We start from the raw sequence: 12,293 nt of genomic DNA on the forward strand, positions 1-12,293 counted from the left end.
CGAACCCTGCTGTACTCTTTCGCCACAACTTTCTCTCACTCTTTCTTCTGTTGGTCTGCTCGCTTAGCCAGCGGGGTGGCATCATTTGAAGGCTAAAACAATGTGAAGCGCATTGTGATCAGCGATGTGTAGCAACATCTGATAGCCTGGTCGGTCGCGGTGATATATATATATATATATGTATGTATATATGTATGTATGTATATATACACATATAGGATGAGCTTTCACAGTTTCTGTCCACCAAATTCACTCACAAGGTATTGGTCAGTCTTGTGGGTTGTCATTGAAGACACTTGCCCAAGATACCATGCAGCTGGACTGAACCTAAAGCCATATGATTGCAAAGTGAGATTCTTAACCATGCAGCTACACCTGCATCTACTAAATCAGTGGTTCTCGACTAGGGCCCATTTAGGATTTGGGCGTGGGATGGGGAGTAGAACCCGCAATAGTATTTTAAGGGCTCCTGAAAAAATCTTGCTTTAGATGTACGTTTTGGTATGTATTGCAAGAAACATATAGGTTTCTTTCTCAAATATTTTACATAGGCGTAGGAGTGGCTGTGTGGTAAGTAGCTTGCTTACCAACCACATCGTTCCGGGTTCAGTCCCACTGTGTGGCACCTCGGGCAAGTGTCTTCTACTTTAGCCTCAGGCCAACCAAAACCTTGTGAGTGGATTTGTTAGAAGGAAACTGAAAGAAGCCCATCGTATATATATATATATATATATATATATATATATGTATGTATGTATGTATGTGTGTATATGTTTGTGTGTCTGTGTTTGTCCCCCCAACATCGCTTGACAACCGATGCTGGTGTGTTTATGTCCCAGTAACTTAGCAGTTCAGCAAAAGAGACCAATAGAATAAGTACTAGGCTTCCAAAGAATAAGTCCTGGGATCGATTTGCTCGACTAAAGGCGGTACTCCAGCATGGCCACAGTCAAATGACTGAAAGAAGTAAAGAGTAAAGAGTTCAACTTACACATGTTAATGTGTGAAAAACAAAATGGGAATCTTGAAAGAAGTTTATATAAAACTAGTTTTTAAACAACAAATGGCTATAAGGGTCCACCAGAATAAAATAGTAATCGAAGGGGTCCATTACATTTTGAGTTCAAATCCCATGTGGGTTAGCTTCACTCTGCAGCAAAAGAAATTCTATAAAATACCAGTCAGCTGAATCCTTCCTTTAAAATTATGTAGCCACTTGTCGATGTAAGAAATAACTAGTAGAGAAGTAGGTGATGGAATCGGTAGAGTGCTGGACAAATTTCCTCCCTTATTTTAATTACATGTAAAGATGCATGGCCCAGTGGTTTGGGTTTTGCAACTCACAATCATAGTTTTGATTCCCAGACTGGGTGGTGTGTTTGTGTTCTTGAACAAAACGTTTCATTTCATGTTGCTCCAGTTCACTCACCTGTAAATTAGTTTCAATAGCTGAGAAGTTAACCCTATAATGGACAGGTATCCTGTTCAGTGGGGTGGGGAGCATAGTAATCTTAGTCACCTATAGGCCATGAAACCAGGTTCAGCTCTGACCGACCATATGAGTACTAAGGTTCATGACAGACCTTATTTACAGCCCCAATGGAGGTTTGTGGCTTAGTGGTTAAGGGTATTGGACTCATGATTGTAAGATCATGGTTTCAATTCCTGGACCAGGTGACACGTGGGCTTGAGCAAAAATTTTTATTTCACATTGCTGGTAAAAATGAGTCATCTTGCGACAGACTGGCGTCCCATCCAGCTGGGAATGTATACACCAGAGAAACTGGGAAACCGGTCCTGTGTGTCTGTATGACTCAAGAAGGACCTTTATCCTTATCCTTAATTACATCCCTTATAAAATTGACAAAATATATACCTTTCGGTTGATACCTCCCTAAAGTTTCCTTAAAGTTTATGACCCATTAGAAATTATTATGCTAGGAAAAAATAATTTAATATTAGACAAAAAACATGATTAATGTTCCCTAATTTTTTATATATTTATATATTTATATATTTTTATTCCGCTATTTCGCCACGACTGGAACAACACGAAGTTTCCTTGATGTTCTTTAACCCCCAGGTCAATATTGATCCAGATTACCGTTCTAGTTGTGACCATCCTATCTATTTTTTTCTATTTTTTTTTCATGCATTGCGCATCCGGGACAACATTGTAAAATGTGTACTTCCTTGTTTATGACAAAGGAGTGTAATTTGGTGAGTGTTGGCTGTTATTTCTAGCAGGCCGAACGGCCACGTAGAGGACCCAGCTGTTTAGGGAATGTATACAACTACATACACACACATCATGATGACGACGGTGGCGGTGGCACCAGTAGTAGTTGTAGATGTTATTGTGATGAAAAAACAAACCTTACCACGATTTTAAAAGTAAGCGTCCCCTTCGCTTACGTAGATGAAATTATCCAGTCGTAGAACACTTCATATTGATTGACGAGTCCATTTAACGAGAGGAGGGGAGCGGCTACAAATTGTTTACTACCTCCTTTCTCTTCGAACGATAACAGTATGGCTGCTCTCTGGAAGTGTTTCTATTTCGGAAGTGCATCTTAATAAAAAGGAAATACAGTAAAGCAGAATATTATAACACAACCAGGAATATCCCTACGCATCTAACCTGTCTTCCACTGAATAATGTCCTTAACATGGCTAGCAGACAGCCGACTTGACATGTAAGCGAAGTAGCTGGCTGAGAGAGAAAAAGAGAAAGAAAGAGTAAGTGTGTGTGTGTTTGTGGGGAAATGCTTATATTATTTAGAACTACCATATTTACACACATTACTATTTATTCAGCTCATTGAAAAATGACTTCTTACAGTAAGTTGATTTTTTATCTTCCCGTGTCTTTTCTTGCTTTCGTTTTCACCATGTCCTCGTGTTAAACAGAAAAATTACGTGGATCCACTGTTTTAATTTGTTCTTACCACGTTTCTGTTTTCTCACCGAGATGAGTCATTTTTAGAAATTTTCTTATATATTGTTATTTATTATTATTATTATTATTTCGGACACGTTTGCCTGTGTTTTTTATTACTGATTTCATTTAGCAATTTACTTAATTTTTTCCTACTGAAAAAAATATGTCATGAAAAAAAAATAAATAGTTTTTTTTTCCCCTGATGTATGTAGTTTTTAATGTTTATTTATATTCTACGATTTACGTAACTTCTCTCCATGCTCTATCTTTGTCCTCCTGTATAATTTCTACTGCCTGCATTCGTATTTTGTCCATGAAAAAAATCGCTGTTCTTAATCTCTTGACACGCACTTTGCTGCCGCTGCTCTACATATCACTGGCTATTTTATTGAACGTGCCGCGACTGACATAACCTGCGCAACTTGAAGACTGTTTTTTTTCGGACAGAAAACTTTCAATGTTTTTTTTTTTTTTTTTTGTAACTTCATAAATAGATATAATCTTACGGTGTATGAACCAAATAAATTCATAGAAGTATTTTTTAAAGAAAATACTGCCTGCCGACAAATATAGTTAGAAAGAAATGAAGTAAAAGTGAAACAATTTTTATCATTTAAAAAATTATTTCTAAACTATACTAAATAAAAAAAATTCTGTCTTGACGTTTGTGTGTGTGTGGAAATATGCGGTATTTCGTCTGCCTTTACGTTCTGAGTTCAAATTCCGTCGAGGTCGACTTTGCCTTTCATCCTTTCGGGGTCGATTAAATAAGTACCAGTTACGCACTGGAGTCGATATAATCGACTTAATCTGTTTGTGTGTCCTTGTTTGTCCTCTCTGTGTTTAGCCCCTTTGTGGGCAATAAAGAAATAATAATAATTATTATTATTATCATTACATCTCATTCATTTTGCATACATTATTACGTTCTTGGAGTAGACCAGAAAATGCAATTGTATATAGACAGAAAATAATAGCCACTGTTAAACTTAACTTTTTGTGTTGAAAAAGAAAAATCATTTATAATAATCTCCTATTTAACACTTTTAATGTATTTTTCTCTGTTGTCACTATTCACTTAAGTAGTTTGTAATAACAACAACCCACCTATATAATCACACGTTAAATGTAGTATTTAAGCTTAGTGGAGTATACAGTATTGATCAATCCGTACATTAATAGATGTGAGAGGGGGTTTCCTCGACACGTTCAGATCTTTGTTTACTTTTTCGTTTTACTCCGTTTTACTTATTTATTTTGTCAAAACGAGGAAAAGGAAGCGAATGACATTTCCTCCATGCAGCAGAATTCGATGTTTTTCTTTATAATTGGAATAATTAAGAAAGTTTTTCATTTTTTATTCAATTACCGTTTAAAAATTAATAGAATTATAGTCGGGTTTATACACACACACCATAAGTTTTGTCTGTATGTTAGCCGTATATGTTAATTCAATTATTTTGGCTGATGAATAAAATAATGAATAGAAACAATTGTTTTGTTTGATATGCTGTCGAGTTGGAACTTTTCAAGTTTGTGTAGCATTTTGAGAAGAGGAGGGGCTGCTGAGAGTCATGTCACCTAAAACATATGATAGCTATTTATGTAGACAGATTTCTCGAGGAAGACACCGCCCAACTTTCCTATTTCATTTAACTCGTGCTTTTCCTAATTGTTTTGAGGAAATAAATACGGAATGAATGTCCGGTAATTGCTCCGACTCAACTGTCTCTTTTTCTCCATTGAAAGCTTACGATTAATTTTTATATACATATATTTTTTTATTCAACTCCTACTCACATATTTTCAAAATGACATGTGTGCCTGAAGTATTTCTGCCCATCTGAAATATTTCTTTGGTTTTATTCACGTTTAAGATTTTTATTCGGCTCTTCCTTATTATTAGTATGTCATTTTCATTTAGAAGCCACATTTAACGAGATGAATTGTCAGTTGGTCAAAAGTCTAAATTTTAATATCTACTCTCGACATAAGTTTTATATTTTTTTTAATAAGTTGTTTTATTTGTATATTAACACGCAAGTTATTAAGCTGTACTTGTTTGAAAAGTTATTTTATCAGAGATGGTAAAAACGATTACATCATGGCTATATTACATTATCAATCATTTAAAATACACATTTTAAACGCACATTTACGTTGTTATTTTCATTTCTGTTTTACTATTTTGTGATATCATTATCAGTTTTCACTGTACATCAACTACCCGGTCACTGATACTTTAATATAAAATATTTTAATCAAATGAAATGTGTTTTACAATATAACTTAAAGAATTCGTTACTCGAAATAACTAGCATACGAAAATAGTTGTCGTATTGGATCTACCAAATTCCAAACGTGGTATCACTGGGATTCCGCCTCTTTTTAGTCAGCACCATAGACAGAACTAAACAAATACGTTAAGTGATATATAGTCTCTTCTAGTTTTTGATCAGTCAAACCTTAGCTGACATTTGTTTCTCATTGATTCCCATGAAAGGAAATGTAAGATTAGCGATAAGCAGAAGTAGTGATCCTTTGGGGTTTTTGGTGTTTAGTCTGTCTCGAAATATTCTAACCGGTACCATTCAGTTGTATGACCATATATTTAGAATAAGTTTATGATGGCTCCATCACTATAACTGTTAAGACAGTTGGCATGGCTGTCCTTTAGTAAACAATTACATTCTGTAGTAAAGAGTCAGTCAGTTCCATTCAGCAGCTCGGATTTCATTTTCTTCAAAGTCTGAATAGAATTTAAATTCTATGAAAATTCATGCATGTCAGTTACTCATTTACCGTTTTGCTATATGTTTCTGCTGAAATACACTGTCTTTGTTTTACATAATTTCGAAAATAATGAAGAATCTAATAAAATATCTTTCTCGTTATTAAGCTGGTGTTTTGAAACATAAATTAACCCAGAATTTTGAGGGAAGATTTTAATTTAAATTACTTTGAAATTAGAATATTGTATCTTAAAGCCAGGGGTGTTTTCAGACAGCTTGGTATCAAAATGATTAAGTATCTTACTCACAAGTGGACCAATGTTGTTTTAAATAATAATAATTCTTTCTATTAGCTGAAGGCCCGAAATTTTGGTGGGAGGGGGCTAGTAGATTATATTGACCCCAGTGCTCAGCTGGAACTGTTTCCATTGGTACTCTGCCCCCTTAAGAATGAAAGACAGTCAAGCTTGGCAGCATTTGAACTCAGATCATTGAGAGATGAAATGCTACTAAGAATTTTTGTCTGACATGCAAATGTTCTGCTAACTTGTCTCAATAATTATAATACTCATTAACCCTTTCCAATACCAACCCAGCTGAAACTGCCTCTAGCTCTGTAGTACAAATGTCTTGTTTTCGTAAGTTTTGAATTAAAATCTTCCACCAAACCTTAGTCACAATTTATGTTCCTAACACCAGCTTAATGATAATTAAGTTATAATACTAAATTATTTGTTACATTTAGAATTAATTGAAAGAAACACAGAGCATCTCAAAATAAATATGGTAACGAAAGGGTTAAGATGGCAAGCGGGCAGAATCGTTAGCATGCTGGGCAAAATGCTTAGCAGCATTTCATCCGTCTTTACGTTCTAAGTTCAAATTCCTCCAAGGTCAACTTCACCTTTCATCCTTTCAGGGTTGATAAGATAAATACAAGTTAAGCACAGGGGTTGATGTAATTGACGTATACCCACCACCACCCCGCCCTCTAAAATGTCAGGCCTTGTGCCAAAATTTTAAATAAACGCAAAATATCAAAAATGTTGATAAAAGCTGGATTAAAATATAGTCTAGACTGGAGAAAACCTAATGGCATTTGAAGAATTAATCCATTTCAGTTCTTGTAAAGCATACAGATGTTACCGTTCAAAGAATGGCCATCTAAACTGGACCCGTTATTGTCACCCTATTAACTAATGATAAATTTAAGTCTCAGTGGAATACTGAATAATATGGAGATTAGGGTTGTCATAATAAGGCTTTTGTTCTCTTTAAGAAACATATTACTGGGCCATCTGTTGTGTTCATTATTCTACTGTCAGAGCTGTTGTATCAGTTTCTATGATCTTGCCAGTGAATGAGTCTGATACAGTCAATCAGCCTGTTAGAAATAGTAGTCAAATCACAACATGCCATAAAAGTAATAAGACAGATTGGAGGGGAAAATACATTAGACAACATAAGGTAAACTATACCTGAAGAAATAGTGAAATGATCACAGCTGGAATGCCCTTGTTTATAATCTGCTTCATCAGGGATATCTTGGGGAGAAAAAAACAGCAATTAGAGATCATTCTGTGTTTATGTTAGGTGGGGGGATATTGTATGAAGGGTGCATTTGTTTCAGTCTCAAAGCTTAAATTCTTGTTTTTATACAAAAGTTTTAGAGATTTCTTCAATAAGCAAGGATTTCTTCACCTCTTCAATATATAGCGTCAGGAAGGGCATCCAGCTGTAGAAACTCTGCCAGATCAAGATTGAAGCCTGGTGCAGCCATCTGGTTTGCCAGCCCTCAGTCATACGTCCAACCCATGCTAGCATGGAAAGCGGACGTTAAACGATGATGATGATAAACACTGAATTATGATCTTGTACTTTCATGGAATATGTGTCTGCTGTATTCTGAAATGTAAATGGATAATGTACTTAGACTTGGGTAACATGTCCAAACTGTCTAATTTTACAGATGCAAGCTTATACTCATCACAGGCATACAGTGTCACAGTTTACAACATTCATTGGTATACTATATATATATATATATATATATATATATATATATATATATATATATAAATAAATATATGTATATATATATATATCATCGTTTAGTGTCCGCTTTCCATGCTAGCATGGGTTGGACGGTTCAACTGGGGTCTGGGAAGCCAGAAGGCTGCACCAGGCCCAGTCTGATCTGGCAATGTTTCTACGGCTGGATGCCCTTCCTAACTCCAACCACTCCATGAGTGTAGTGGGTGCTTTTTACATGCCACCGGCACAGGTGCCAGATGAGTCTGGCAAATGGTTACTTAAGTTGAGACACCAGAATTTAGTACAATGTTATCCATACAATTTCAAAATAAGGTGATTAAAATCAAAATAAGCAACAAGGATATCCAGAGGTAATGCAGTATGATCGTTTCATGCAACTCCATTTAATTGAACAATGCAATCATTACATCAATTTAAAGACATAGAATTTAATTATATATATGTATTGGTGCCACAAAAATTTCACCCAGCCCACTCTGTATTGTGATTGGCATTAGGAAGGGCATCTATCCATAAAAGACCATGCCAAAACAGACAGTGAAGCTAGGTGCAGTCCTCTGGCTTGCTAGCTCCTGTTATACTGTCCAACCCATGCCATCTTAGAAGATGGATGTTAAATGATGATGTGTATGTGGACACCATATAAGTTCATCGGAGATTCTGTTTCCTGGCATTTGTGGCAGTTTTAAAGCTTTTAAAGCATGTTGTTAATGGCGAGAGAGGGATGTTGTGCTGTTGAGAGATTATGTAATGTCACCTTTGGAAAATGTTCTCAAGGTCTCTTTTCACAGAAGCAGTGTTTATCTAGTATGAGAGTGTTTATTTTGCATTGAAATAATACCTGTATGCAGAATGTTAAAGAGGAACAAAGTATGTAAATATATGCATAGGAGTGTCTGTTGTTTAGAAGTCAGAGCAAATAGGCCATTGATATACAGAAAGAAGAATGTGGGAAATATTGTTAAACCTCACATACGTCAGATGACCAGGATATTGTATGGTTTATCATTTGTGAAGCATGAAAGTCTTCTGAGTGCTCATGACTAAGGAAGGTGTAGTACTGCAGGTATATTTTCTTCAATGTCCTCATTGAATTACATTTTTAAGGTGCATTTGTATTCACAAGAAATATAACCTTGAATTACAGTTGAACTGAGTGAAGGTGGAAAAGTGCACTGTTGACACCTGTTGTGAAGGAACAACGGGACATGAATATGAAATTTCTGATCCAATTATATATAGATAAACAGACATTTTATGTAACCCTTCATATTAAGATTCCCCAACCCTGACATATATTGGGTTGTCTGGAAAGTTTGTGCCAATTTTTAAAGAAAAGAAAAAGGTCAATAAATACTTGCCATTACATTTTTAATCAACCAAATATGAACCATTTTGTTGCACAATGCATCTCCATCTTTCCTTTAACTTGAAAATACCCTCTTCCCAGAATTGAGGTGGTTTCATGGCAAAGAATTCAAGGTATCTTTTTACATCATCCAAGGAATTGAAATTTTTACCTTTAATTTTTACCTGCAGAGACCCGAATAAGTGGAAATCCAAAGGAGCAATATCTGGTGAATATGGAGGGTGGGATAACACATCCTAGCCGAGCTGCAGCAATTTTTGTCTGGTTCCCAAAGCATCAAGTGCCGAAAATGAACTTTCTTATCTTCCATTTTAAAAGGTTTTACAGAATTAACACAGGTTGTAGGAACATAAACCTTCTTTTACGAAAAGATAGCTTAAACTGTGCTCTAAATGGAGGTGTAGTCAAATCCTATTTTATGGACTCAACCATGTTCTAAAATAAGTTGAAAGGTAAGCTACTATAAATCGGCACAAACTTTCCAGACAACCCAATAGAATAACACAGAATGATCATGGTTATCATACCAAACTTTGCTGAAAGTTTTGCTAGTTTTAAAGCCTTCTCTGTTTTTGCCAAATTTAGTTTTGAAGGAAGATACTTTTGTGTGTTTAGTCAAAAGTAAGAACTCCATTGGATCTAACTATATGGAAGTCTATTAGGGGCTACAGAGAAATGAAAGGGGTTCAAAGTAGTAAAGGAGAGGACTATAAATATTCACTTTAACTTTAAAGCTGGGGGGGGGGGGGCTATATTTCAATAGTTGGCTTTGTGTCTTGGACTGAAAGAGGATCTGAGGCACACTGTTGCATGTATTTTATCCCTAAGTCATGAGATGAAGAATAGACTAATTCATGGATACATTGTTTGAGGGACATCATTTGCATTAGTTTGCTCTGTTGGTAACTGAAGCTTCCATGTTATATAAATACTGGGGAGAAGTGATACATTGAAATTTAAATTTGTTTGTGTGTGTGAAAAACACTGCAGGCAGATCAGGTTGTGAGTCTATAGAGGAATAGTAGCTTAACTAAGGAGCAGCTGACAGAATTCAGAGAATTGAGTTCATTATAAGCCACCTGTAAAAGTGAGGTAGTTGCAGCTTGTTATTAGGACAATCTCAAACTCTATTCTAGTTGAGATTGATGTGTTTCTGTGGATGGAAGATAAATGCTAACAGACCTACACAGAAAAGTATGCAACTATGTTGTTGTGTACCATTGAAAGAGATTAATGATGTAAGGTGTCAGAGATCATTGTAATCTCCATTTAACAGATTATCTACAGCTTACTATGATTACAATTTTCCATTCATAATTTTACTAGATTTTCATAGTAAACATCCATTTAGGATATAGTAATTATGAAGGATATTCAATGGCTTTTTGATGTTGCAACTCACAAGTCTTTACCTTTCCATGATTGTTTAAAGTACAATTTTTTTTCTCTTTCTCTGTACTTGGTTTAAAGTACATTTTTTTCTTTTATATTGTAATATCTACAATACTTCAGCTATTTTATCTAATATTGATACCTACATTAGTTTGTTTCTTTTTTTGTTTGTTTTCTGACTACTTCTTGTACATTCTTTATCTAGTATAAACAGGGTGACATTTCCATTCATGTCTCATTAGCAACAACTATATTTTGTGCACAAATTGCATCCTATTTGATAAACCACAGCATGTCTTAATGCTAAACGTGGACTTCAACCCTGCAGAAAGCAAGGAAGGCATAGCTGGTGCCTTGGATATGTATGGACCGCACCCGATTGTTCATTTTGACTTATGAGTCATAGGTATACTTGATCAGGCTTAACAGGAATAGGAGGCACACAGTAACAGCATCGAAAGGTCACTCACCTGACCCTTGTGGAGTATTCAACAGTTTCTATTAAAATTGGTCTGAGAAAATTTGTATTCTGATAACAAGCACTTAGATTACCCTAGACATGTCAACACCCTACTTCTTAACAACCAAAGGCTAGCATACTCTTGATGTATATTTATTTATATAAGCTCATTTTAGTACTAGAAAATGGTGAGTTAAAAGGACAAAGTACAGAAGTGTCACAGGCTATTTAATCTTGTACCTCTACATTATAACTTCCACAGGGATTAACTTTGAATTTCATCTTTCAAGGATGATAAACACAAATAACATACTAGGGTGAATATATAATACCACTCCTCTTCAGAAAGAAAATTGATTTCGTCCCTAGTCAAAAGAAACACACATGCACACACACTAACATCCTATTACATGTCCATGTGAATAGGACTTAGATTTTGTTGGTCTCTAATTACACAAAACAGTTTACTTAAAATTATATGAGTTAACATGAACATTTTTTTATCTATTCTTTTTCACATGGGTTTTGCATCACATTTGCTTAATCATTTTAGATTATGTCGCAGCAAGAAATTAAAATTATGATTCAACAAAATTGACTCTTTTACTCTTTTACTTGTTTCATTCATTTGACTGTGGCCATGCTGGAGCACCGCCTTTAGTCGAGTAAATTGACCCCAGGACTTATTCTTTGTAAGCCCAGTACTTATTCTATCAGTATCTTTTGCTGAACCGCTAAGTTACAGGGACATAAACACACCACCATCGGTTGTCAAGCAATGTTAGGGGGACAAATACAGACACACAAACATATACACACATATATACATATATATGATGGGCTTCTTCCAGTTTCTGTTTACCAAATCCACTCACAAGGCTTTGGTCGGCCCGAGGCTATAGTAGAAGACACTTGCCCGTTGTGCCACACAGTCGGAATGAACCCGGAACCATGTGGTTCGTAAGCAAGCTACTTACCACACAGCCACTCCTGCTAAATTTGGGAATTTTGTTTCCATGTTCAAATAGGTTCCTGCTTACATTAACACACCTAAAACTGTTTGAGTGATTGAAAATGTTTGCTCACTCCCAACAAACTTCTTCCTACAACACTACCGACCTAACTACAGACTCCTTAATTTCTCTTAATGACTAGAATCAAAAGTAGTCCCCAGTAAATGCTGCTAAAATAATTAATTATTTCTAATTAAATTTTTAATACTCCCTATATTAAGCAGTAACTTAATACCTAATTTAACTTATTGATTTTCATGATGGTGTTCCTTAGTAATTAACCCTTTCGTTACCAACCCGGCTGAAACTGGCTCTGGCTCTGAGTACAAAT

At 35.5% G+C, this 12,293-nt stretch overlaps 1 protein-coding gene and 1 long non-coding RNA gene across 7 annotated transcripts in view; one reads left to right on the forward strand and one right to left on the reverse strand.

Moving 5' to 3' along the window:
- The window catches only part of LOC118763964, an 18,121-nt gene extending 10,740 nt beyond the window's left edge, over positions 1-7,381 (reverse strand). The window contains exon 1 of the long non-coding RNA XR_004999736.1: positions 7,152-7,381. This is a non-coding gene — a long non-coding RNA (uncharacterized LOC118763964). The remainder of the gene's footprint in view (positions 1-7,151) is intronic.
- LOC115213367 (disks large-associated protein 1) overlaps positions 1-12,293 on the forward strand; it is a 443,386-nt gene that overhangs the window by 368,618 nt on the left and 62,475 nt on the right. The window lies entirely within an intron of this gene.

Source organism: Octopus sinensis, linkage group LG6, assembly GCF_006345805.1.
Source record: "Octopus sinensis linkage group LG6, ASM634580v1, whole genome shotgun sequence".
In the NCBI taxonomy this organism is placed as follows: Eukaryota; Metazoa; Mollusca; class Cephalopoda; order Octopoda; family Octopodidae; genus Octopus; species Octopus sinensis.